The sequence below is a fragment of the Thalassophryne amazonica genome, chromosome 7, assembly GCF_902500255.1.
Source record: "Thalassophryne amazonica chromosome 7, fThaAma1.1, whole genome shotgun sequence".
Classification (NCBI taxonomy): domain Eukaryota; kingdom Metazoa; phylum Chordata; class Actinopteri; order Batrachoidiformes; family Batrachoididae; genus Thalassophryne; species Thalassophryne amazonica.
In genome coordinates, this window is record NC_047109.1 from 110,365,252 (window position 1) to 110,387,562 (window position 22,311).

Here is a 22,311-nt window from a genome sequence, read left to right on the forward strand (position 1 = left end):
AGGCACTTCACAAAAGTAAGGTCTAACCTTACTAACCCTCGGAGCAAGCACACAGGCAACAGTGGTAAGGAAAAACTCCCTCTGATGATTTGAGGAAGAAACCTCAAGCAGACCAGACTCTGGGGGGCGGGGGGGGGGGGGGGGGTGACCCTCTGCTTGGGCCATGCTACGACACAATTTACAGAACAATTGACAAAATAAAAATGCAGGACAGGAGGGTACAGAAACAGAATACAGACACCACACCCATCTCTGGATGGAGCCGCACCTTAAACAGAGAGAGAGAGAGAGAGAGAGAGAGAGAGAGAAAACCTTTTCAGGTTAACAGTGAAAACCTTGCAAGTGGGATGGTGCAGAATGCAGTAGCCCTGCTCTGTAACCTCAGTAGAGACTTGCTACTGGACCTGGATCCACTACACCAGCCAGGTATGTGTGTATGAAGACAAGGATAAGTTGACTTTTCTCTGTTTTAGATTAAAAAAAAAAATCTGTCTCCTTCCTTACAGTCATGATGAATTATTAGTGTGTGAGTTAAGTGAGTCCTGGAGGCTTGTCTGTCATTGACCCGGATGCAACGCTGCACAGTGTGCGCGCACCCTGTGTCTCCGCTCTGCTGGCATGAGTTATCATCGTGTCACTTGTTGACATCTTGTTTGTCCCCAGACTGCTGTCCTGCTGCATGTTATTCTTATTCAGGTCAGCAACCTTGGCTGTGTGTGTGTGTGTGTGTGTGTGTGTATGAGGCTGGAGAGTGCTGTGTATGTTGACCCAAAGCTATAGTGAAGTTCAGTATCAGAATTTCTTATGGATTGCAGTGCCCAGTAAATACAAGGAAATGTTGTGTGATCAATTACAGAATGAACCCAAACATACAGGCAGTAACTACACAAGATATAAGGACGATTAAAAAAAAAAAATGGATTTACCCGTTAAGACGTCCAGTGCCACAAACAGAAGGAGTCCCAATAAGCACAACAGGAGTAGATGTAGATCTCAAACAAAAACGCAGGCAGTAGAAGGCAGCAAAACAACCGGGGATCAGACAAAAGGCAAATACTACAAAGACGTCACAAATAGCCAACTAACCCGAGGTGTCAAAGAATAATCTAGCAAACTCAAAGTGGAACAATGCAGTACTAAATAGTGACATGAACTAATAGACAAACAACAGGTGGTGTGATTAGAAACGTGCAGCAGCTTTGGGGGAGACCGGGTGACAAAGACACACCTACAAACACACAGAAATTCAGAAAGACAACGTGTCATTCAACTCAACCTTTATTTCTAAAGCACATTTAAAATGACAGCAGTCGACCAAAGTGCTGTAAATAATTAAAAAATGGGCACTATGGAAAGACCAGAGAAAAGAAATAGGTTTTTAAAGAGGCTTTAAAATTCTCTAAGGACAGGGATGATCTAATATTAAAGGGGAGACTATTCCAGAGGCTGGGGGCAGCCATTGCAAAGGCTCTGTCACCTCTCATCTTTAATCTGGTTTTAGCAACCTCCAGCAACAGCTGATCAGAAGACCTTATGGCTCTGGTTGGGGTGTAAGAAAAAGAAGCTCCAAAAGATACACTGGGGCCAGGCCATTGAGGGCTTTAAGAACAATTAAAAGAAGTTTAAAATCAACCCACTAATGGACCAAAAGCCAGTGAAGAGTAGCCAAGCCTGGCATAATGTGGTTGGACTTTTTCTTTCCCGAAAGAAGACGATCAGCAGTGTTCTAAATAAGCTGGAGGTGGTTTAGAGAGGTCTGATCCAAGTCAACGTACAGAGAGTTACAATAATCTAGTCTACTTGTGATGAAGGTGTGGATAACCTCCTCAAGGTCAATCCTAGAGAAATATGGCTTGGACTTGACTAGGAGACGGAGTTGGAAGAAACTTGTTCTAACAACAGCATTGAACTGCTTATCAAATTTAAAATGGCTGTCAAAAATCAATCCAAGGTTGCTCAAACAGGAATGAATGTTGGAATCCAGGGGACCCAGGACATCAGCAGGGCAGGTTGTGGAAGTGGTCCCCCCAAACAGGATAACCTCTGTCTTGGAGTTATTAAGATTTAATAGGTTAGCACTCATCCAAGAATTGACCTCACTCAAAGAATCCAATAATGGCTGCGTTGGGACCTTGGTGGCAGGTAAATTTGGACATCATTGACAAAGCAATGGAAAGATATTTGGTGTTTTCGAAAGATACCGCTGAGAGGCAACATGTAAAAAGAAAAGAACAGGCCCTACAATGGAGCCTTGTGGGACTCCACAGGTCAGTGGGGCTACATCTGAAGAAAAGTAGCCCAGCTGCACAGAAAAGCTCCGCTCTGTTAGGTAAGAACTGAACCAGGTGAGAGCAGAGCCTATAATGCCCACACACTGCTCAAGATGATGCAGCAGAATCACGTGGTCCACTGTGTCTAAGGCTGACAAGTCTAAAAGCATCAGGATGGCAGGACTACCTGAGTCAGCAGCTAAAATCAAATCATTAAAAACTCTCAGTATGTTGGGAAAGTGTAGTGACACGGACCCACAACAGGGGGCGCAAATGAACGGTCAATAGATGAGCCAAAAAGTAACAATGTTGTGAATGTGCACAACGAACATACAGACAATCACAGAATATCATTACAGTCAATACACAGAGGTGACGTGTGGGAAGGCTCGAGGATAGAAGACGTCTGTCCTAAGAAGAGCCGGAACCACACGATTTCCGCCGCCCCAGAACCTGGTGAATACTGGAGCCGCCAAGTCCCGAATTCCCAGGTGATCACCGTCCCCGACTGTCGGATCTGGTACTGCTGGCGAAGAACAAGGACAGTCAAGTGTGGGTGTGTGTACACCCAGTAACAACAACGGTGGGAATGCCACCTCCACCTCTCATTCAATATGTTGCAGCGGTCTCAGCTGAAAAGGAGCGCCGTCTTGCACAGCCTCCTCACAAACGACCGGTTCTCCTGCAAATTCTCACAATAACAGAGTTACAAATCTCACAAAAAGGCTGAGAGTATTACCTCCTATGAAGTATGATATCTCGGCAACGAGGTGGAGATGACGTCTGGTCTTTATGGAGTAAGATGATGTTGAGTAGATGGGTGACGGCTGTGTCCATGGCGGCAGCGCCCTCTCGTGCCTGAAGCCCGCACTTCAGGCAGGGCGCCCTCTGGTGGTGAGCCAGCAGTACCTCCTCTTCTGGCGGCCCACACAACACAGTAGAGTGGTTTCGGTGCTATATCTGGGTTTGAATCCAGATTGAAACTTTTCATAAATGTCATGCTGGGCTAAAAACAACTGCAACAGGATGTAGACTGCTCTCTCCAACACCCTAGATAAAATGGGGAGTTGAGATATAGGCCTAAAATTAGAAAGAATGGAAGGATCACCATTTTTCTTTTTAATTAAAGGTTTCAACACAGCATGTTTAAAAGCTAAAGGCACACAGCCAGAGGTAAGGCTGGTATTAACCAGCAACAAAATAGTGGCACTCACTGAATCAAAAACGTCTCTGAGGAGATGAGGAGGAATGATGCCTAAAGAACAATTTGTAGGACGCAGATGATTGACTACGCCAGAAAGTTGGGAGAACGACAAAGGCTCGAACTGATCAAGGGCAGCAGAACACAGAGAAAAATCAGAGTCTGTGAAGGGCCAAATGCCTGAATGAGCTGGACTAAGGGCAGACACTTTTGTGATAAAAAATTGTAAAAAACTGTTACAAAGTGTAGGCGTTGGCGCAATAGGGGAGACATCACTGGGATTAATAAGAGAGTTCAAGACATTGAACAGGACCTGAGGCTTATGGCCATTATTTCTGACTAAAGTAGAGAAATATGCTGCTTTGGCAGCTTTGACAGCTTTCTGGTAAGCAAACATACAGCCAGGAAGAATTTGTCGAGATACAATGAGATGATCTTTTTCCATTTTCTGTCAGCGTGTCTACATGTGTGTCTGAGTGCGCACATTGACTCGTTTAACCACGGCTGTGAGTGTGGTTTAGAGCGCCTTGGCCTCAAAGGAGAGACACGGTTCAAGATCTCTGTGTATGTGGAGTTAAAAACAGACAAAATCTAATTGGCACTGAGACCACATTTTCCATCAAGTGTACACAGAAAAGAAGAATCACAAACCTCAAGGAACCCTGGGGGTGATTAGAAAACAAACACATAGTAATACCAAAACACAAGGTTAAAGACCCATAAACCAATTAAGAAAAGACTAACAACTAAGGTGGAACTCAAAAATGAATGAATGAAAACTATTTATTTTGAACATTTGATACAACAACAATTACAAGATAGATCAGTAAAGACAACAACAAAAAAGTTCCTACTGTGTACCCAACATGTCCGAAAAGGGGTAGGGTGAAGCATCAGCTTATTTATCCCTACCCCTTCTTCCCCACAACCAGTAATACCCTTTGCCACATATACACATAGATTCCTACACACCTAAACCGATATCAATATATATATATACATATATATACATATATACATATACATATATATATATATATATATATATATACATATATATATATATATATATATATATATATATATATATATATATATATATATATATATATACACACACACACATATATATATATACATATATATACATATATACACACACATATATATATATATATATATATATATATATATATATATATATATATATATATACACACACACATATATATATATACATATATACACACACACATATACATATATATACATACACACATACATATATACACACATATATACACAAACATAAATATACACCTACACATACCTACTTACATACAAAATACTATATATTTACAAGACGAAGCAAAAAACAAAAACACCCTAACCCTCATTACCCTTCCTCCTCCCTATACCCAGAAAAAAACATATTTTTGTACCGCTGTTTGAACTGGTTCATGCTTGGACATTGCTTGAGCCCCACTCCCAATCTGTTCCACATCCTCACCCCACAGACAGAAATACAGAAACCTTTTAATGTTGTTCGTGCCCACTGATGCTTTAAATTAAATTTCCCCCTCAGACTGTAATCCCCTGATCTGTTAAAAAACATATTTTTAATATTTGCTGGAAGTAAATTGTTTATTGCTTTATACACAATTTGTACTGTTTGAAAATGAACCAAGTCTGTGAATTTTAAGAATTTGGATTGTAAAAATAATGGATTTATATGATCTCTATAGCCAGTATTATGAATAATTCTTATAGCTCTTTTCTGCATTACTGATAGTGATTGTGTTGTACCTTTATAAGTATTACCCCATACCTCTGCACAGTACTGTAAATATGGTAAAACCAGTGAGCAGTAAAGAATGCGGAGTGAGTTGTGGTCCAGAATATGTTTCGCTTTGTTTAGAACTGAAATGCTTCTTGACAGTTTACTTTGTATATGTTTTATATGAGTCTTCCAGTTTATCTTATCATCCATTATCACCCCCAGAAACTTATTTTCATGTACCCTTACAATATCTACCCCCTCGACTTGTAACTGAACCTGTATGTCTGTATTACAATAGCCAAATAACATGTATTTTTTTTAAACTTAGGTTTAATGATAATTTGTTTCTGTCAAACCATATTTTCAATTTTCCCATTTCTATACTGATCCTCCTCAGTAACTCCTGCAAATCCCCCCCTGAACAAAAAATGCTTGTGTCATCTGCAAATAATACTAATTTTAATATTTTGGAAACATTGACAATATCATTTATATAAATTAGAAACAGTTTTGGACCCAATACTGACCCCTGTGGGACACCACAAGCATTGTCCAAGCATGATGATGTATATTCCCCCAACTTCACAAACTGTTTTCTGTTACTTAAGTAGCTTCTCACCCAGTGCAACACCAATCCCCTAATCCCATACTGTTCAAGTTTACTGATTAATATGTCATGATTGATTGTATCAAAAGCCTTTTTAAGGTCTATAAATATTCCAACTGAATGTAATTTGTGGTCTATGGCGTTTGTAATCTCCTCAACTGATTCTATTAATGCAAGTGATGTTGAACTATGTGCTCTGAATCCATATTGACTATCAGTAAGTAATTTATATTTATTTATGAATTTGTCTAATCTATTATTGAATAACTTTTCTAATAATTTGGAAAATTGTGGAAGCAAAGAAACAGGTCTATAATTTGTGAAGTGGTGTCTATCCCCAGTCTTATACAGCGGCACAACCTTAGCTATTTTCATTTGATTGGGAAATTTACCGGTTTGAAATGATAAGTTACAGATGTATGTTAAAAAGAGCTAAAGAGTGCAAACACAGAAAAACAACATGACTAACAGATAAAACACAGACAGGGAACAGATCGCAACAGGAAAAATGTCAAATGTATTGTCTATGTGCGCTTGGAATAAGGATGTTTTTTCAAGGATTATGTTTATTTTGGCACTGATAGGGCGAGGTTGTACCTATAGTTAGAATTATGGTAGACTAGTACAAACCACACGGATAAATCCACTCCAACTTTGCCAAAATTCCCCAAAATAAAAACACTTAAAATATCTGCATCAAAATATCCCAAATATCAATAAGTATTTTAGTAAGTTTAGTCATTATTTATGAAAAATCATTTGAAAACTAAAATATTCATTATTATGATCACAGGCAATAAATTTGGCTAGAATTTGTTGAATCAGTTTTTCCTTTGAGCAGTATTTATCAAACTTTTTCAGACCAAGGATACAGAAGCACATTGCATTCACTGGATGAAAAAATTATACCCCTGATCTCGTAATAACGAGATCTTTTCTTGTAATTATGAGATCAGAGGTGTATTATTTTATTTATTTATTTTTTTATCCAATGAATGCAATGCACTTCCGTAAAGGACCGCATAACCAATAAATAAATAAATAAAATCTCAGGGACCACCTAACTCCCCAAACAGCACTGTTGTCACTGCGGCTGAACCATCTGCTTTGGCATAACAAACCTTTCATTTCTGTTTAATTGACCGGGTTTGAAGCCACCGATCCATTTTGTCAATTGGCCACATTAATCATTTTTTACAAATTTGTTGTCACAACACAGCTGTAAAATGGTCAGCTGTCCTCTGAAGGAATATATATATATTCTAATGTACTTATTACTACATTAACCATTTTGTGTTTTTCCCATATATATCTCATTTATTATGCTTTACCTTTTTATTGAGCTAAGGAGAGTTGCTGTCACAATTATGAGTGTGTTCAACTGTTTAGAAGTGATTATTTACTTATATATTATAAAGCTTGTGGCTGTGCAGATAAGGAAACGTAATAGACATATGTTCAGGCATTTAGAAACTTTGTCAGGATGTCTAGTTTAATTTCTTAGGGTGTGTAGCTATTTTTGAAAGGTGGTGTGCAACTGATGGCTAACCGTGGGCTTACTGAGAGTTGCGGCTTGCTGAGAATTGCAGAAATGTAAGTGAATGTCAACCGTAGCTTTCACTAATGAGATATGGTGTTGTGTTATCAGCTAGAAACGGGTTAAACAGCTCCTTATCAGGTAAAGGTCAGGAGTCAGACAGTGACATGGGCGTATGAAGAAACGAAGACTGCACAGCGCACGTGGGCAGGACCATGCCCCGAAGCAGATGGACAAGAGGCCATATATGGACATCATCACTAAAGCTTAGATATGTTTTTTGTATGGAAAAGGGAACTACGTATATGAAGGGTATATAAAAGGTCCAGGGAGAGCTTAGTTTCAGTCCCTCCTGATGTAATCTTTCCTGCTGCTGATCCACTAGAGGCTATGCTGAAGGACAAACTTCAGAATGGACCTACAGAATTGTGTATATGGTATATCTTACTCACTCCGTTTCTTACATTTTCTGTAATAAATTCCCGCGTGAGAGGTCTATCTCCCAGGACAATTTGAATCATAATTTGGACTCTTGTAACCTTCTTTGCATCAACGGACCAGAAGAGAGGACAGGGTTCTCTAACGAGCTCACGGGTTACCTGGTTTCCAACACCTCGCATCCCAAAACAGGCAATGCAAATTCAATATGTTGGATTTATATATGAGTTAAGAACGAAAATAATACATACTCGTATACAGTATGCAACTATCGATTAGACTTTGTAGTCATTTTTAAACAGGTTGGGAAACTTTTAAGTTAGAATATGATGCAAATATACAATGTGATATTTTCCCAATATACTCACAAACCATTAGGGGTCGTTGACGGTCCAGCAGTGGTCCACGGACCACTCTTTGAGAAAAGCTGCCTTACAGCAATTTTTGAAAAAATAAAGCAAGCAAGGGCCTTCTAAATTATGGTATATGTATTTAATCCAGTTGCAGTTCATAACTGGTAAATGTTCTCATTGTGTTGCACCTGTTACTTCTTTTTATATGCATATGTCGCGGACATGAATGAGCAAAGCTCGTCAGCATCTCACCATGTCATTTAGATCCTTCAGACTTTATTTTGAGTAAATGCTTCAGGGGAGCATTAGCATAGCAAAAACCTTTCAGCTTCTGGGGGAATTTGTTTTTGTAGTTCGTGTAGTTGATGGTGAAGCATTGGCTGACTTTTTTCCCCTCATCGCTTCTGTTTAACTGGCTCAAGGCGCTCTCTCCACCCTTAGTAATGGCCGCCGTGCGGCACGTGACGTCCATTCCAGTCTCTATTTCCATGTTCACTGTGAGTGAGAATTCAGCACTTCCTGTTTGAGTGTGAGCTTGCCACTGATTTCCCACGAGATTCTGTGGGATCTCATCTGTCAAACCAGGAAGTGTTTGACATTTGAACATTTCCTGTTTTACTGTGGATTTGAATTTTGGCACTTCCTGTTTAGGATGCCCTGTACCATGAATAAGTGTCGCACTGCTGCGCAACGCTTCGCTCATATAATATGTTGTGTAACTGGCTTGGCTCTAGCTTGGCATTAGGTGCAGTGTTATTGTGCTGACTCATAACGTTAGCTTGAGCTCAGTGCCTCCATCGTGAGAAACAGGATTTATAATGTGCTTCCAAAAATACATACTTCTATTGGCTGCCGTCCTGAATGTGAGGAGCATGTAACAGTGGTGAATGGCCATTGATTTAGTCTTTTACGTGTCTTAAAAAGTCGCTGACCTCATATAACACCACAGTGCAGGCTAATATTACCATGAAAGCTCACTGTCATTATGTAACGCAATACTAATGGGCAGCACATGACACAATGCTAACAGGCTAATGTCAGCATGAGCTCAGTGCCTCCATCGTGAGTAACTGGATTTAAAATGTGCTTACAAAAATACATACTTGTACTGGCTGATGACCTGAGTGAGAGGAGTGGCTAATGTTAGTAGGAAAACTCACTGCCTCCACCTAATGTGATGCTAGCAGACATACATTAACCTGTGCTAACAAGCTAATGTTAGCATGATCCAAAGGCCTCCATTGTTCTGTGAGCAACGTGAGCAACGGGATTCAGACTGTGCTTAAAAAAAAAAATACTGATAGTTACAATTTTGTTGAAAAAAAATCTTACTACACATCTTAAAAATGACAAACTATGTGCAATTTTTGAGTTGTTCGCTGGACACATTAACATATAACGGACATACAGATCTGGGATATATTTTATATCTGTACTTCAGCAGCAACTTAACGTATGTGTAGCAATAGAAAAAAAAGATACAATAAAAAAACACATGTACACTCAACAAAAATATAAACGCAACACTTTGCTCCCATTTTGTACGAGATGAACTCAAAGATCTAAAACTTTTTCCACATACACAATATCACCATTTCCCTCAAATATTGTTCACAAACCAGTCTAAATCTGTGATAGTGAGCACTTCTCCTTTGCTGAGATAATCCATCCCACCTCACAGGTGTGCCATATCAAGATGCTGATTAGACACCATGATTAGTGCACAGGTGTGCCTTAGACTGCCCACAATAAAAGGCCACTCTGAAAGGTGCAGTTTTATCACACAGCACAATGCCACAGATGTCGCAAGATTTGAGGGAGCGTGCACTTGGCATGCTGACAGCAGGAATGTCAACCAGAGCTGTTGCTCGTGTATTGAATGTTCATTTCTCTACCATAAGCCGTCTCCAAAGGCGTTTCAGAGAATTTGGCAGTACATCCAACCAGCCTCACAACCGTAGACCACGTGTAACCACACCAGCCAGGACCTCCACATCCAGCATGTTCACCTCCAAGATCATCTGAGACCAGCCACTCGGACAGCTGCTGAAACAATCGGTTTGCATAACCAAAGAAATTCTGCACAAACTGTCAGAAACCGTCTCAGGGAAGCTCATCTGCATGCTCGTCGTCCTCATCGGGGTCTCGACCTGACTCCAGTTCGCTGTCGTAACCGACTTGAGTGGGCAAATGCTCACATTCGCTGGCGTTTGGCACGTTGGAGAGGTGTTCTCTTCACGGATGATGCGAAGGAGATGTGTTGCACTGCATGAGGCAAATGATGGTCACACCAGATACTGACTGGTATCCCCCCCAATAAAACAAAACTGCACCTTTCAGAGTGGCCTTTTATTGTGGGCAGTCTAAGGCACACCTGTGCACTAATCATGGTGTCTAATCAGCATCTTGGTATGGCACACCTGTGAGGTGGGATGGATTATCTCAGCAAAGGAGAAGTGCTCACTATCACAGATTTCGACTGGTTTGTGAACAATATTTGAGAGAAATGGTGATATTTTGTATGTGGAAAAGGTTTTAGATCTTTGAGTTCATCTCATACAAAATGGGAGCAAAACCAAAAGTGTTGCGTTTATATTTTTGTTGAGTGTATATTTAAGAACTTATTCTTGAGGTTGGCGCCATGACGCTTTGGCGAAGTGGCCACTCTGAAGGACAGAATTCGTAATTCTGTGACTGGCTGCTTGGTGAAAAGTCGCTCGGGCTGGATACTTGTCTATTGAAATCAGCTGGTTTGCGTTTGTCTCCAACTTGCTTCTATCGGCCAGCTGACAGCCATCACTGCCTGGAACGGTGACCAAGCTGACCTGAAATGAACCATTGTACATTAAATTGACTTCACTGATGTTTCTGACCCCTTTGAAAAGTGACTAAATTACATGTATTTGTATTGAGTTCCCCGATGTGTTCACCGACAACACCCGCCCCTAGAGGTTAAATGTCCGGATGACCAACCTCGAGAATAATTTAATACCAAGAGCAGGCCCCCAGGAAAAATGAAAGTGTGACTTACCGTCATAATTGGTCGGAATTTTGAAAGTCATTGGGTTATCTTAACTCATAATTAACTGTGATCATGTGAGTTCATTACTGACCTCTGCTGGGGGTTACAGAATTATGCAGTTTGGAGAATTGGAATAAAGGGTTAATATTAAGACAGATATTCAATGATGAGCTCATGCCTCAAACTGGGAACCTTCTGCTTGGGATAATAATGTTGTTGTTCATTCGGCTGCTCCCGGTTTTGTTCGGGGTTGCCACAGTGGATACAGCCAGATCCGCATCAGTAATTGGCATAAGTTTTATGCCGGATGCCCTTACTGACGCAACTCCAGTTTTACCCGGAGAAACACACAGCCGCTGGTGTTCCAAAGAGGTCTCGCATCCAAGTACTAATCAGAGCCTGCTCTGCTTAGCTTCTGAGATCTGACAGGATCAGGCTTACACATAACAGATCGCTGCTTGGGATAATAATAATAATAATAATAAAAATCCCTGTGACCTGATCCCGGATAAGCGGTTGAAGATGTATGTAAAATAATAATATCAGTTTTCAAGTTGTTCACCAATGAATATGGCTTTATACACCCTGAAGGCTGTAAAAAGCCATATTCATTGGTAAAACAACTTGATAACGATTTTATCATATACCTATAAATGATAAATGTTGTATGGTTTTCTGAAGGCTGTAAAAAGCCATATTCATTGGTGAACAACTTGATAACGTTTTCATCATATACGAGGTCTGTGATGAAAAATGCGGTCCTTTTTATTTTTTTCAAAAAATAAATGGATTTGATTCATATGTTTTTACGTCAGACATGCTTGAACCCTCGTGCACATGCGTGAGTTTTTTCACGCGTGTCAGTGACGTCATTCGCCTGTGGGCAGGCCTTGAGTGAGGAGTGCTCCACCCCGCCCATCGGAATCTCTTTGTCTGAATAGCCGCTGCGGACGGCGCGCGTTGCTTTATCAACATTTTTTCTGGACCTGTGAGGAATATCCGAGTGGACACTATTCGAGAAATTAAGCTGGTTTTCGGTGAAAAGTTTAACGGCTGATGAGAGATTATGGGGTGTTTCTGTCGCTGTAAGGACTTCCCACGGAGCAGGACGTCCTGCAGCGCTTCCAGGCGCCGTCGTCGGCCTGTTTTGACCTGAAAACATCCTAATTTAAGGCTTAATTCACCCAGGACGTCGTGAGAGAACAGAGAAGATTCAGAAGAGGCCGGCATGAGGACTTTATGCGGACATTCCACTGTTTAAGGACATTTTTTTAATGAAAGACGTACGCGCAAATTCGCCGAGTCATTTCCGTGACGACTCGGCAAATCTGTGTGCGCCGCGACAGGAAAAACACCTCCGTGTTGAAAACCATTTGTAAAATTCAGGTGGCTTTTGATGGCTTTCAAAAAGTGAGTAACTGAGAAATTGTTTAACAGCTTGGGCATGTTCCAACTTGCCCGTTAAGGTTTTCAAAGGAGATGTTTTTCCTGTCGCGACCCCCCGCGGTCGGGTCCGGCCCGACATGCGACTCTGCCCGCATGTTCTTTCATTACAAAATGTCCGTTAACAAAGGAATGTCCGAATAAACTCCTCATGCCGACTTCTTCTGAAAGTTCTCTGTTCTCTGACGACTTACTGGGTCAACAGAGCCTGAAATGTGGAAGTTTTCAACTTGAAACGGCGAGACACTGCCGCCTCGAAGCGCAGATCGCCGTCAGGCACCGTGGGCTGTCCTTACAGCGACACTACCAGACCAAAATCTCTCATCAGACGTTAAAATTTTTACCGAAAACCAGCTGAATTTATCGAATGGTGTCCACTCAGTTGTGCCTTACAGTTTTTCAAAATATTTTTACCAAACAAAGCAGCAGTCTCTGAGCCATTCCTAAACAATGAAAAAACGACGAGAGGGTGGGCGACTCCTCACTCAAAGACTGCCCACAGGCAAATGACGTAACTGACAGGCGTGAAAAAACTCACATGCCCACGAGGGTTCAAGCATGTCTGATGTAATCACACGTGATTCAAATCCATATGGTTTTTGAAAAAAATAATAAGGTCCGTTACTTTTATCACAGACCTCGTATTACCCATCCGCGAAAAGGGTGTATTGCTATTTATTCTTTAGTGTTTTATCCAATCATATTGGCATATCATTTATAGGTATATGATAATAATGTGTACAGTTTTGGTCATGTACACATAAACATGATTTATTTCTAAATTAATAATATGTGACTTGCTGGGGTATTTCTGTGTTTTCAGAAGTTGGCGTCCGACTCCGCGCCAGACTCAGTTCTGATGGGCGTACCCACTCCCTCACGTGTTTTGTCTGATCAGAGATCAGTGCGCACACGTTCTGGTTTGTGAGTGTCCAGATGGTCACGTTATGCACCCGGTAATTGGACATAACTCACCTACAGTGATACAGTGTCACAGCTGCGTCTGTCTCTTTCCATCACTCTCTCATTCTATCAGTTCATCACTCCATCCCCAAAACAACCCCCCCCCCCGATTTCCATTGGGTCAGCAGTTCAGTAGTCAGCATCATTATCGTCCAATCAGCGCTCCTGTCAACAGGAAAGTGTCGACCCAGCACTAATACCACGCTGGCAATTAACATGATCACCATCTTTCCTCCTCTCCTTTCCTTTCCTCCTTTCCTCTCCTGACCTTTTACACTCTGTTCTTTTTGCCGTTTTTAACACTTCCTCTCTTCTTGTGCCTCCTTTCTCCTCTTTTCCGCTCTGTTCTATTCTACTTACATTTTGTCTCCTTGTCTCCTCTCTTTCCTTTCCACTGTTCCCGTTCTCAACCTCTGTCTCCTCCTCTATTTTTGGCTCCTCGTCTCTCTCTCTCTCTCGCTTCTTCCTCTCTTTTAGTTGTGTTTCACTCTTGATTAATGCAGTGATGGAAAGAAACAAGGGGACGGGAGAAGAGGAGAAAATAGGAAGTGTGTATAATTGGCTTTTTAAGGTGTGACAGAGAGAGGAGGGGAAGGGTGGCGTGTTTGTCTGTGAGGAGGCGCTGAAATAGACAGTGAAGAAAAACAAAATAGGGAGTTGAGTTTTTGTGCTTGTGTAAATGTGTTTGTGCGTTTGCATCTGCGCACGTCAAGAAATGTGTGAGCACCCAATATGTGTGTGTTTGTGAGGAGATGAGGTTTATAATTGGCCAGATTTGCCTCCGACTGAGATAATACCCCCTTGGGAATGATGACGGAGGGAATAAAAGAGCAAGAGACAGAGATTTGGAGGAAGAACAGGAAGAATAGAATATAGAAGAAAGGATGAGAGAAGAGAAATGTAACAGCCAGGAAAAGCAAAGTGGCAAGTTTAAAAGGTGAGCAAAGAAGTGACACAAAGGAAGAATGGGACACGGAGACGGTGGTGCTTTTAGGTGATGATAGAGGAGAACACCGGAGGTTAAAGTCTGACAGTTTGATAGATGCGGCAACTGACAGAGGTGGAGGTTTCACTTTAATTTACCCTTGAACACGGGACACAAGAAACCCAAGGTTGGAATCTTTAATCACATGACAGCAAAGTCATAAGGCTTTGTTCATGTGAGCAAAAGGTGACATTATTTATGCCTTACTTAGCCAAGACGCGCTGACAACATGCTGATCAGGAACTACAAAACGTAACCGGGGTCAACTGATTATCGGTGCTGATAACACTGGTCAACTTGATTATTCTTGCATGGAGTTTTTAAACTGATTTTGGGTCATTTGGAGGTGCTGAATCCAAATTTGTTTTAGTTTTTGCCAATCACATCATGTTTTTGATATATGAAAATATATTTCTCGTATCAAGCATTGAAGCAAAAGCTGCAGTCTCGCACACCTCTTCGGCGCCATGAATTTAATATTATAGCTCTTGTTCACATTTCGTGAACCTGGTTTAAAAATGTTTTTGAGCGTGATTAGTGGCATCAAACGTGCAACTTTTGCATAATCCATCAATGTGGAACATGCAGATTGCAAAAAAACGTGATGTGATAGCGGAAATCTGAGCTCGGATTCGGATTCAGCACCCCAAAAGTACCCTAAATCACTTCTCAGAGTCCATGCAAGAAAAACGAAAAAAAGAATACACACACACACACACACACACACACACACACACACATATTTATATATATATATATATATATATATATATATATATATATATATATATATATATATATATATATATATATATATATATATATATATATATATATATGTATGTATGTATTAGGGGTAAGTAAGTAAGTAAGTAAGTAAGCTTTATTTTAAGTATCTATACAATCCAGAGAACGAAGGGCACAGGGAAGCTCATTCCAGAGGCTAGGCACCACCGCTTTAAAAGATCTGTCCCCGCGAGTTTTAAAATGGGTCCAAGGAACCATCAACAAGTTCTGATTGGACAACCTGAGGCTCCTGGAGGAAGCATAAGGCTGGATCAGGTCCCTGATGTACTCCGGTGCCTGTCCATGCAGAGCTCTAAAAGTCAATACCAGGATTTTTTCCTGTAGGAGACAGGCAGCCAATGCAAAGTATTAAGAATAGGAGTAATATGGTCCCTCCTGCGGGTGCGGGTAAGCAGGCGTGCAGCAGAATTTTGCACAACCTGCAGGTGGGCCAACTCCTTCTTATTCAGACAGGTGAAAAGACTGTTGCAATAATCCAAACACGATGAGACGAACGCATGAACAATCATCTCAAGTAGACTGATTATCAGCCTGGTCAATTATCAACACTGATATAATTGGTTGACTCCTACTTTTTTGAGCCCGTTGCATTGCTTCATGGTGACCTCAACATTTTTTGTGCTTGGTTTCATGCACAGAGTGTACTTTTACTGGACAAACTGCAGCATCATCCGTAGGTTTTCTATGGAGCCATTTAGAGGCCCAAAATTTGCTGCTTTGGGTGTCACATGTTTGGAATGCTTATTCTTACGTCGTGACCAACCTGTAAACAGATAAACAGATGACATGTTTAGTCGCATGTTCTCCCTGAATTGCTGGCTGTCTGAGTGGTGTCCAAAAAATGAAAAAAAAAAATGAGGTGGGCTTCATAGATAATTGGCAGAGCTTCTGGGGAAAACCTGGTCTTTTTAGGAGAGACGGCATCCATCCCACTTTGGATGGAGCAGCTCTCATTTCTAGAAATCTGGCCAATTTTCTTAAATCCTCCAAACCGTGACTATCCAGGGTTGGAACCAGGAAGCAGAGTTGTAGTCTTACACACCTCTCTGCAGCTTCTCTCCCCCTGCCATCCCCTCATTACCCCATCCCCGTAGAGACGGTGCCTGCTCCCAGACTACCAACAACCAGTAAAAATCTATTTAAGCATAAAAATTCAAAAAGAAAAGATAATATAGCACCTTCAACTGCACCACAGACTAAAACAGTTAAATGTGGTCTATTAAACATTAGGTCTCTCTCTTCAAGGCCCTGTTAGTAAATGATATAATAATTGATCAACATATTGATTTATTCTGCCTTACAGAAACCTGGTTACAGCAGGATGAATATGTTAGTTTAAATGAGTCAACACCCCTGAGTCACACTAACTGCCAGAATGCTCGTAGCACGGGCCGAGGCGGAGGATTAGCAGCAATCTTCCATTCCAGCTTATTAATTAATCAAAAACCCAGACAGAGCTTTAATTCATTTGAAAGCTTGACTCTTAGTCTTGTCCATCCAAATTGGAAGTCCCAAAAACCAGTTTTATTTGTTATTGTCTATCGTCCACCTGGTCATTACTGTGAGTTTCTCTGTGAATTTTCGGACCTTTTGTCTGACTTAGTGCTTAGCTCAGATAAGATAATTATAGTGGGCGATTTTAACATCCACACAGATGCTGAGAATGACAGCCTCAGCACTGCATTTAATCTATTGTTAGACTTGATTGGCTTTGCTCAAAATGTAAATGAGTCCACCCACCACTTTAATCATACCTTAGATCTTGTTCTGACTTATGGTATGGAAATTGAAGACTTAACAGTATTCCCTGAAAACCCCCTTCTGTCTGATCATTTCTTAATAACATTTACATTTACTCTGATGGACTACCCAGTAGTGGGGAATAAGTTTCATTACAGTAGAAGTCTTTCAGAAAGCACTGTAACTAGGTTTAAGGATATGATTCCTTCTTTATGTTCTCTAATGCCATATACCAACACAGGGCAGAGTAGCTACCTAAACTCTGTGAGTGAGATAGATTATCTCTTCAATAGTTTTATATCCTCATTGAGGACAACTTTGGATACTGTAGCTTCTCTGAAAAAGAGAGCCTTAAATCAGAAGTGCCTGACTCCGTGGTATAACTCACAAACTCGCAGCTTAAAGCAGATAACCCGTAAGTTGGAGAGGAAATGGCATCTCACTAATTTAGAAGATCTTCACTTAGCCTGGAAAAAGAGTCTGTTGCTCTATAAAAAAAAGCCCTCCGTAAAGCTAGGACATCTTACTACTCATCACTAATTGAAGAAAATAAGAACAACCCCAGGTTTCTTTTCAACACTGTAGCCAGGCTGACAAAGAGTCAGAGCTCTATTGAGCCGAGTATTCCTTTAACTTTAACTAGTAATGACTTCATGACTTTCTTTGCTAATAAAATTTTTATTAGAGAAAAAATTACTCATAACCATCCCAAAGACATATCGTTATCTTTGGCTGCTTTCAGTGATGCCGGTAATTGGTTAGACTCTTTCTCTCCGATTGTTCTGTCTGAGTTATTTTCATTAGTTACTTCCTCCAAACCATCAACATGTCTATTAGACCCCATTCCTACCAGGCTGCTCAAGGAAGCCCTACCATTAATTAATGCTTCGAGCTTAAATATGATCAATCTATCTTTATTAGTTGGCTATGTACCACAGGCTTTTAAGGTGGCAGTAATTAAGCCATTACTTAAAAAGCCATCACTTGACCCAGCTATCTTAGCTAATTATAGGCCAATCTCCAACCTTCCTTTTCTCTCACAAATTCTTGAAAGGGTAGTTGTAAAACAGCTAACTGATCATCTGCAGAGGAATGGTCTATTTGAAGAGTTTCAGTCAGGTTTTAGAATTCATCATAGTACAGAAACAGCATTAGTGAAGGTTACAAATTATCTTCTTATGGCCTCAGACAGTGGACTCATCTCTGTGCTTGTTCTGTTAGACCTCAGTGCTGCTTTTGATACTGTTGACCATAAAATTTTATTACAGAGATTAGAGCATGCCATAGGTATTAAAGGCACTGCGCTGCAGTGGTTTGAATCATATTTATCTAATAGATTACAATTTGTTCATGTAAATGAGGAATCTTCTTCACAGACTAAGGTTAATTATGGAGTTCCACAAGGTTCTGTGCTAGGACCAATTTTATTCACTTTATACATGCTTCCCTTAGGCAGTATTATTAGACGGTATTGCTTAAATTTTCAATGTTACGCAGATGATACCCAGCTTTATCTATCCATGAAGCCAGAGGACACACACCAATTAGCTAAACTGCAGGATTGTCTTACAGACATAAAGACATGGATGACCTCTAATTTCCTGCTTTTAAACTCAGATAAAACTGAAGTTATTGTACTTGGCCCCACAAATCTTAGAAACATGGTGTCTAACCAGATCCTTACACTGGATGGCATTACCCTGACCTCTAGTAATACTGTGAGAAATCTTGGAGTCATTTTTGATCAGGATATGTCATTCAATGTGCATATTAAACAAATATGTAGGACTGCTTTTTTGCATTTGCGCAATATCTCTAAAATTAGAAAGGTCTTGTCTCAGAGTGATGCTGAAAAACTAATTCATGCATTTATTTCCTCTAGGCTGGACTATTGTAATTCATTATTATCAGGTTGTCCTAAAAGTTCCCTGAAAAGCCTTCAGTTAATTCAAAATGCTGCAGCTAGAGTGCTGACGGGGACTAGAAGGAGAGAGCATATCTCAACCCATATTGGCCTCTCTTCATTGGCTTCCTGTTAATTCTAGAATAGAATTTAAAATTCTTCTTCTTACTTATAAGGTTTTGAATAATCAGATCCCATCTTATCTTAGGGACCTCATAGTACCATATCACCCCAATAGAGCGCTTCGCTCTCAGACTGCAGGCTTACTTGTAGTTCCTAGGGTTTGTAAGAGTAGAATGGGAGGCAGAGCCTTCAGCTTTCAGGCTCCTCTCCTGTGGAACCAGCTCCCAATTCAGATCAGGGAGACAGACAGCCTCTCTACTTTTAAGATTAGGCTTAAAACTTTCCTTTTTGCTAAAGCTTATAGTTAGGGCTGGATCAGGTGACCCTGAGCCATCCCTTAGTTATGCTGCTATAGACTTAGACTGCTGGGGGTTCCCATGATGCACTGAGTGTTTCTTTCTCTTTTTGCTCGGTATGCACCACTCTGCATTTAATCATTAGTGATTGATCTCTGCTCCCCTCCACAGCATGTCTTTTTCCTGGTTCTCTCCCTCAGCCCCAACCAGTCCCAGCAGAAGACTGCCCCTCCCTGAGCCTGGTTCTGCTGGAGGTTTCTTCCTGTTAAAAGGGAGTTTTTCCTTCCCACTGTTGCCTAGTGCTTGCTCACAGGGGGTTGTTTTGACCGTTGGGGTTTTTCCGTAATTATTGTATGGCTTTGCCTTACAATATAAAGCGCCTTGGGGCAACTGTTTGTTGTGATTTGGCGCTATATAAATAAAATTGATTTGATATGATTTGATTTGATAAAGTGGTAGAGTGTGGGTGATGCACTGTGTGACCTGAGCGGGACAAATAGAGCTCAAACATGCCCCCATCTTTGAGTTACTGACAAGCTAAGCTAACAGGCTAACCTTGGTTGGGAGGTTTATTAAATCATATTTTGGGGGGCTGGGCAGTGTTTTTTGTAACACTTTGCATTGGTCTGGGCATTAAAATTATAAGCCACTTATTTCCGCAGTAATCCACAATTACTGCGGAAATAAGTGGACGTTCAGTTTTTATGAAAGAAATAACTGGACCTAACCTCATCAATCATTAGTGCTTTTAGTAGGAATTAAGATGAAAATTTCACTCGACAGAAATACTGGAGCACAGACGTCTTACATAATCTGTTAGGACAGTTCACTGCACAACAAGCCATATTATAGATATTTGTCATAGAATGCTCAGAAAGGACAGACAGGCCCCCACAACAGCTAGCAGCCGCCACTAATATCCTGTGTGTGACCGCTCACAGCAACACACAGTACCTGTGACTCAACGTGACCACACCCCTAATTATTATGGCTTAAAATATCTTAAACAGCTATGAAAAAAAAATCATGTCATAGACGGGGAAACTAGCTATAGAAAGCAAAACAATGTTGTAGCAGACTGTCCCTGTGTTTATTTCTGCTGTAAAATTGGACATATTAACATGGGTTTCTATGGCAGTGTTCTCCTTTTTTGATCCTGTGCCAAGTAGCCAGTCAATGAACTGCAACTTTTTCCTTCATTCAGGTTGCTTCATTTTGGATGGCTGGAGGTTTGCTACTTGATTTCATGTGGTCAACATGCCACTGCTGTGTCCACGTGTGGACTGGGGGGCTGCCAGGCCCACCCTCGAAATTGATGATGTCAGATCATTCTTTAACAGGGCGAACCTCTGCAAAACTGCAGGGATGAATGATATCCCAAGCCATGTTTACCAGAATCTTCAGCCTCTCCTTAAATAGGTCTGTGGTACCCATCCTGCTCAAGGCATCCATCACTGTTCCTGTCCATAAGAAACCAGTGAGTTCTTCTTTACATAACTCCCTCCCTATCACATTGACATTAGTCATCATCAAGTGCTCCAAGCGATTACTGAAAAACCCGCATTTGCATACGTAAGAACACACACTCTCCATTGATTATAGCTCAATACCTTTACTCCTTCAACATTTAACCTCTAAGATTTTTGTTGTTGTTCTGGAGTTCTCCACCTTCACCTCGACATTTAACTTCCTGATAGGCAGGCTCCAGGCGTTAAGAATCTGTCACTTCACCTCCTCCTTGCTTGTTGTCAGTACAGGAGCACCACAGGGCTCTGTGCTCAGCCTGCTCCTGTACTTTCACTTCACTGTACTAAACCAACTTCCAGTGGTGGGCACAGCTAACCGAAAAGGTAGCTTTGATAACCATTAATCTGCCAACTGAAAAAACTTTTATGATGCTAAACAGCTAAAATTTTAGCGGAAGTTACTGCTAACGTTTAGTATTGACTCGGTCGCGGCCACATTGAATTACACTGTTGGCTACTGATAAACCAGTATCAAGTTTAAGTGCCGCAGGAGCTGCTGGGTAAATTCAGGATCACAAACACAAAATGAACGCATGAAAAATAAATAAAAAATAAAACCCCAAACACTGTCATCATCTTTATCAAAAGCAGGAAATAGCTCACCCATGTTGCATGCAACGTGACTAGCAAAATCTACACCTCACCCATAAGTGTCTTGTCACTTTAAAAAAGTAAAGATTTGCATGTCCACACTTTCTTTAAAGCAGACATGCTAACTGTCGATTTACGTTACAGGAGCTCAACTTGACAGAACAACACCGGCCTGACTGTTGGAGACACACAACAGACAGGAAATAATATGGATGATTTTAGGGTTTACAAACATTTTTGATCGTTAAATTTTAGTCACTTTACCAGCAAAAAAAAAAGTTAGCAGACTGAAAGTTAGCAGACTGAAAGTTAGCGGAACTAAATTTAGCGGAAGCTAATTGGTCTGCTGACGGTTTTCAAAGTTAGCTGTAAAGCTAATCCGCTAATGAAAAAGTTAGCTTTGCTAATTAGCAGTTAGCGGTACTGTGCCCACCGCTGCTAACCTCCGTTTTCATCATTAGGTTTGGTGACAGTACGACTATCCTGAGCGTCATCGTGGACAACAATGAGATGGTCTACAGAGATAAGGTGAAGAAACTAATTAACTTGTTCCTAGATTTAAACCTGTCTCTGAAAACGAAGAAAACTAAAGAGATAAAGAGAAGTGGGGGTTGCTAAAGTTGCAAGAGTCAGCAGCTTTTTTTTTCTCTTTTCTTTAATTTTCTGAGGAAGTTTGGCATGATCACCAGCTTCTTTACAAACTTCTGCAGGTGTAGTTTTGAGAGC

General features: G+C 40.8%; 1 long non-coding RNA gene across 1 annotated transcript; it reads left to right on the top strand.

Moving 5' to 3' along the window:
• The first annotated feature begins 2,421 nt into the window (after positions 1 to 2,421).
• LOC117513738 lies at positions 2,422 to 3,325 on the top strand. Its single transcript, XR_004561699.1, has 2 exons — positions 2,422 to 2,500; positions 3,212 to 3,325. It is a non-coding gene; the product is annotated as an uncharacterized LOC117513738 (long non-coding RNA).
• Positions 3,326 to 22,311: the final 18,986 nt, after the last annotated feature.